Raw genomic sequence first — 6636 nt, forward strand, 5'->3', positions numbered from 1 at the left:
TACTTTATATAGCTGTAATGAGGCTATGAAGGGAAAAAAAATCGCATCCACTACCACTATAAAAGAATCTGCAAAGAGGATTCTGTCCCACTGGGATTAAACAAATTAAAACATATATTTTCGGGTAAATCCCCTGTTTTGCAATGTAACTACTGTACCTTTGTCTTCCCTTTTTATTAATATCACCTAGGTGTTTTTCCTTTGGTACTTTATATAGCTGTAATGAGGCTATGAAGGGGAAAAAAATCCCATCCACTTCCACTATAAAAACAATCTGCCCAGGGTTAATGTCCCATCATAGTAACAGGGCAGAATGGGGCGGGATTTGCAAAAGGGTTTATTGAAACCTTTTAGGCTATAAGCCACTGGAATAGACCGTTTGTCAGCCTTCTGATTGGTCCCTGAGACTCCCTGACTGGCCAACCAGAAAAAAACATTCACTTTTTGCTATCGGGGGTGGAGTTTGTGCAGTGGAGAATATTGAATGTGGCTTTCAACAACTGTCCGCAGTGCGCGACACGGAGATCGGCCGGTACGGTGATAGCGACGGCAAGCGTCAAGCGATCTCGCTCATCATAACGAATAAGCTTCAACAAACTAGTTCACATGTACCTTATCAATGGTCTAAGAGTCACGATTGGGTACATATAATTTAAATGGGCAGAATTACGAAAAGCCAGCCTATTATGTGAGGAGAAACATTCTCTCTGTCCTCTTCCTAGTACCCAAGATGCAATGCGCTTCTCTTTCTATCTCTGATCCAGAGGATTAAACTAATTAAAACATTTATTTTTCGGGGGAAAACTACTGTTTTGCTATGTAATTACTGTACCTTTTTCTTCCCTTTTTATTAATATCACGTAGATGTGTTTTTTGTGGTACTTTATATAGCTGTAATATGAAGGGAAAAAAAATCCCATCCACTACCACTATAAAAGAATCTGCAAAGAGGATTCTGTCCCACTGGGATTAAACAAATTAAAACATATATTTTCGGGTAAACCCCCTGTTTTGCAATGTAACTACTGTACCTTTGTCTTCCCTTTTTATTAATATCACCTAGGTGTTTTTCCTTTGGTACTTTATATAGCTGTAATGAGGCTATGAAGGGAAAAAAAATCCCATCCACTTCCACTATAAAAACAATCTGCCCAGGGTTAATGTCCCATCATAGTAACAGGGCAGAATGGGGCGGGATTTACAAAAGGGTTTATTCGCAAATAACACATAGACTAAAAACATAGATAAATAGACTAAAATTCAACAACAGAAACGCAACAAAACAACAATAATCTTATTATTATTATTATTATGTTGTTGTTGTTGTTGTTGTTGTTGTTGTTGTTGTTGTTGTTGTTGTTGTTAGGAAGCTATATGGACAAAGCAAGCAAGTGCATGGGTGTAGGCTAACTTAATTGCATACTGCAGATCAATGCTGTTGTTAAACATTTGGCTATCTGGCATCAACTAGTTTTTTAGATCAATATTTAATTATTTGCAGTGGTGTTAAGCAACAAGTAGCCTAAGTTAAATTTTGAGGTTTAGGCCTGGAGTAGCCTATTTCCAATTTTCAGTAGACTACTTTTACTTAGCCTACTAGGCCTACATGTCCTAATTTTCCTATGCAAACTTCTAAGTATTCGATCAATCAATCAATCAATCAATCAATCAATCAATCAATCAATCTCAGAGACAAATATTGTACTTTTACTGAGGCACTAGCCTAAAATGATTTGAAAACTTTAGTTACTAGCCTATAGTTACTTTGCAGATTTTTATTATAATTTTTACAAAACATTGTTTTGTCATAAATAAATAAATAGCCTACATATAGGGATTTCGGCCATTTGAAAATAGCTGATCTACAAGCTCACACTGCGTCACGATGTGATATCGCATTGTGAGCTTGTAAGATCTGCTATTTAAAAAATGTGTATACATTTTATAGCCTACATTTGAAAACGTGTAGCTAGTTTTACTTTTGGAACTGTACATTTTGATGGGTTTTGATACCATATTTTGTAGCCTACTTTTACTCAAGTAGGCTACATTTTAGATTCTGGACTTTTACTTTTCAGAGTATTTCTACTGCAGTATTGATACTACATCTGAGTAGCCTACTCTTTCCACCACTGTTTAAAATGAACTTAATTTAACTCAAGATTTTATTTCGAAAGTTTATGCAAACGGAAGTAACCATACGCCAGATGGCACAGTTGCCCTTGGGTAGAAACACTGGATGGACTGTCAGTGGTTGTTTATGTTTTTCATCTGTTGTCCTATCCTGCTGCAGACGCACATTGGCAGCGAGCGAATATTGATAATTTCTGGGTAATAGGATGCTATTATTAGCAACATACTATCGGTGTTTTTCCTTTGCACCGTACGTAAGGTTGGCTAATGAAAGCTAGCGTTAGCTTACCTATCCAAGAGGGCCATGCAAACGTGCGCCCAGTTTATAGGCTTGTTCCTTTTAACCAGAGCCTTTGAACCATTTCTGAGACTGAAATGTGAGGCTTGGCCAAATACATAATGTCCACGGCGGTATCACACATTAAATTATATCAAAAGTTGACGCAGTTCAGGTTGTTCTGTAGCTGTACATAAATACGTAATTTGTCCATTAGATAACGGAGTTTGGTCCCATGGTGTAATGGTTAGCACTCTGGACTTTGAATCCAGCGATCCGAGTTCAAATCTCGGTGGGACCTCATCCTTTTAATCGACAGTTAATGGTATTACAACGTTATTACCATTTTAATTGACAGCAACTGTTATTACAATGTTATTACTATGTTATTACACATTCACTTACATAACTTAACATGGCTCTGTATAGATGTCCATAACAGGGTCTGTGTGTTGCTTTGATTTGTCTGGAGCTGAGCATCTCATAAACGGTATTTTTCTTGTGCACATTGCCAGAGTAGGCGAACCTTCCTTCTTAACCTCAATTGTTTATAATAATTATGAAAATCAACTGACTCTGATGTCTTCTTTCGTGTATCATCCTCCTTCCATGAATTAAATACAGAGGGCTTCCAAAGTAAAAAAGAGGTCTTATTTGGGATGTTCCTTTTAGGCAGGGTGTTTAATTGTACTCTTACTGTACTACATTTCAATTGTATTGACTATACTTGTACTGTTCTCCATTTTTGTCTAATAAAATAATCCATCAATCAGACTGAAACCCTTGCCCAAATTTGGAGTAATTAATAGCTACTTTAGATACATCGTCATAGGTGACTGACGATCTGTTTATCTGCGTCCATTTTATGCCCATATATGGAGATCTATGTATCTGTCTGTCTGTGTCCCTTTTACGCCTGTATATGGAGATCTTTGTGATTCTGCATCCATTTTATGCCCATATATGGAGATCTCTATGCCCATATATGGAGATATCTGTCTATCATGCGTCCATTTTATGCCCATATATGGAGATCTCTGTAGAGTGCAAAGTACAGGAGTGATGTCAGAATGACCATATATGGAGATATCTGTCTATCTGTGTCCATTTTATGCCCATATATGGAGATCTCTGTATCTGTCTGTGTCATAAGAACCGTTTTGACCATATTTTTGCCTTTGTCCATTTATGCCCATATATGGAGATCACTGTATCTGTCTGTCTGTTATTTCCCTTTTATGCCCATATATGGAGATCTCTGTATCTGTCTGTACAGGTATGTGTCCTTTTATGCCCATATATGAATATCTCTGTCGCCTTTTGTTTGTTTCTTCTTTAAGCAGAATACGCAGATGTCAGCAGCTAGATCTGTGACATCAGAACAGGTCATACTGAAGACATTCAACACGTAACCATGGAATTTTTTGTTGACTCATGTGGCGTACGTCATGTCAGAGTCTTGAAGTGATGTCACAATGAGTCAGCGCATTGCGCCAGTTTCCTCCGAAACAGCCTGATGTCAACAATCAGCTCCGCATACGGTGATTCCGAACGTTTCTCGCCGGTTCGGGAAAACCGCGCGTTGTGTCGGGTCGAGGCCGGGCACGGCACTCCGCGTCGCGGCGGGGAATGCGCGTGCCGAATCTGAAGCCGGTGGGATGAACGGTTCTCGAGATACGCGGATTACATACATATAGACGCAGAGACTTCTCGCATTTATATAGATAGATTAATAGCTACTATAGATAAATCGTCATAGGTGACTGACGTCACAGGCTGGCCATTTCAGTTTATCATCATACATAGAGCAACATAATGTACAACAGAATTAGCATTATCATCAAGGCACACAATTTCCTCATTGTAGCCATCTCATGTGTCTCAGACATTATTTGGACATAAAGAGGCAGACATGTGTCTGCTTCTTTATGCCCAAATATGGAGATTACTGACCTGTGATAGTACTGAGGCGTGATTATGGATCCCTCATCAGTTCTAGGAGATGCTCCGATTGCAATTTTTTGGGCCGATACCGATCACCGATCAACTGGAATCAGTATCTGCTGATACCAATATTCCCGATCTCAGTGTCAAATCCATAAATTCTTCTATTTATTGTGTTACTGTAGCAGCATTTATATATTTAATGATTATGATTCTTCTTACAAAACATTGATATTGTATATTAAGTATAAACATTAGGAGATTGCAGGCTGAGGTCCTTTAGTATCCAATTCAACTTGTAGGAGTTGAAGCTGAGGTTACATTCAGTCCCACAGATAAATATTGTGAAAATAGCTGATCTAGCTTGTAGATCGGCAAAGCCGATAGAAGCATTATCGGCCGATCGCGATCGGCCACTCACCGATCAATCGGCACATCTCTAATTCTAGGTAAACCCCGCTGTGATTGGCCAGAAGTATCTTGGATTGACAGTTCTCGTTTTTGCAACTATGCCTAAACCTAACCTGAACCCTAACCTAAGTAAAACTATGCGATCCATAGTCAGGCAGTACTGAGTGGTCAGACTGATCTCCAAGTACTCTGATAATGTGTATTGCTCTTTAGGGCCCATCTCAAAATATATAGTTATGCACAAAGCTCAATATGTTCATCTGCAATAATAAAGCATACAATTGTTTTCCATTGAGATTTTATTTTCCTGTCAAATATGATAGAAATATTTCATTTTCCTCATAGACGTCAGAAGCATAAAATATATTATTTATTTTATATAAAGCTCCATTATGAAAAATAAGAATCCTGTTGAAGCCACCTAAATACTGTATTATATAAAACACACAATGACCAAACACAAAAAAATAATACAAAAAACAACAACAAAACATTTCAAGCCTTCAAAAAGCCTTTACATAATTAAATCTTTGGCTTGAGGTGAAAATCTAAAACAGAATTTGTATGATGGCAATGGTCCTGGATAGCTTAGATGTGTGGATATCAAGCGATAGTTTGACTTACTCATAATTTACCACATAACAGAACATGGCTGGAACCTTCGTTGTTCACGAACCAGACAGGTTCTATTTATTTGAAACCGTTTTTGTCAGCCGAGCATCAATGGTGCACAAAGGTTGCATAATATTTCTTGTGCTATATTACAATGGTTCTCAACCTGTGGGTCGGGGGCCCCCAGAGGGGTCCCCAAATTATTTAGAGGGGTCCCCAGATGTTTAGCTAAATGTTAACATTGTTTTCTCACTCAACAGTAAACACTAAACAGACCAACATACAGTATAAGTGTATACTGGGTATGTGCACATTTCTAAAGTGACAATTTAAGGACTTTAAAGACCTTTTTAGTACCTCTGGTTAAGCAATGGTCAAATTGTCAAATATTTGAGGCAATAATTGTGAAAATAGCCGATCTACATGCTCACAACGCCTCGCACCGCAAGGCGTTGTGAGCATGTAGATCGTGTTACACAAAATGTAATTCCTCAACTCTTAGTGCTCGTCAGGGTGGGGGGTCCCCAGTTAAAATATGATTATTTTGGGGGTTGCGGCCTTGAAAAGGTTGAGAACCATTGCTATATTAAGCGGGATAAAGTAAAAGAAAGAAAATAAACACTATTATATAGATTGTCTAGCAATTGTACAAATATGCCAGTGAGTACCATGGTTGGATGAATACGCTCTTCTTCTGAACATCAGTTTAAATGTGTCTAACTTTTTCATCGTTCTTACTCATTCATTATAATGCCTCTTAACTTCACTTTATCCATTTGATCACTTACTTTTTTTCCTTCTTTGGTTTCGAAACACAGGATTCGGGAATGATGTTGCACTGATGTCACCTGACATTTTAAAACATTAATATGAAATGCAGTATTTGGTACATTAATAATTATATGTGGAATCATAATACTGGAAAGCAGAATGTAAAAAACGTCAATGGTAAATTATTTTGCCAGTCAAAAGCGCTGTAAGGCGTGCTATACATTTGAATTCTTCGAAAGGCAAATCACAATGAGTAAAGGGACAGGACAGTAAAAAAATTATCTTTGAATCTCATTTGGCTATCAAAGTTCTGTGACTCTCCCAGTTCATCAGTCTGAATTTCATAGTAAACCCACAAACACATCCATCGTAATACCACCACAATACCACACATTTCAAGCGTACACACAAATCTTGATCTTTCACATAAAACACCACATCTTCAGAATGTCTTTCTCTATCCAAATAATCCCTCCCATCAAGCCACA

This window comes from Nannobrachium achirus (assembly GCF_963921795.1).
Source record: "Nannobrachium achirus genome assembly, chromosome: 6".
NCBI lineage: Eukaryota > Metazoa > Chordata > Actinopteri > Myctophiformes > Myctophidae > Nannobrachium > Nannobrachium achirus.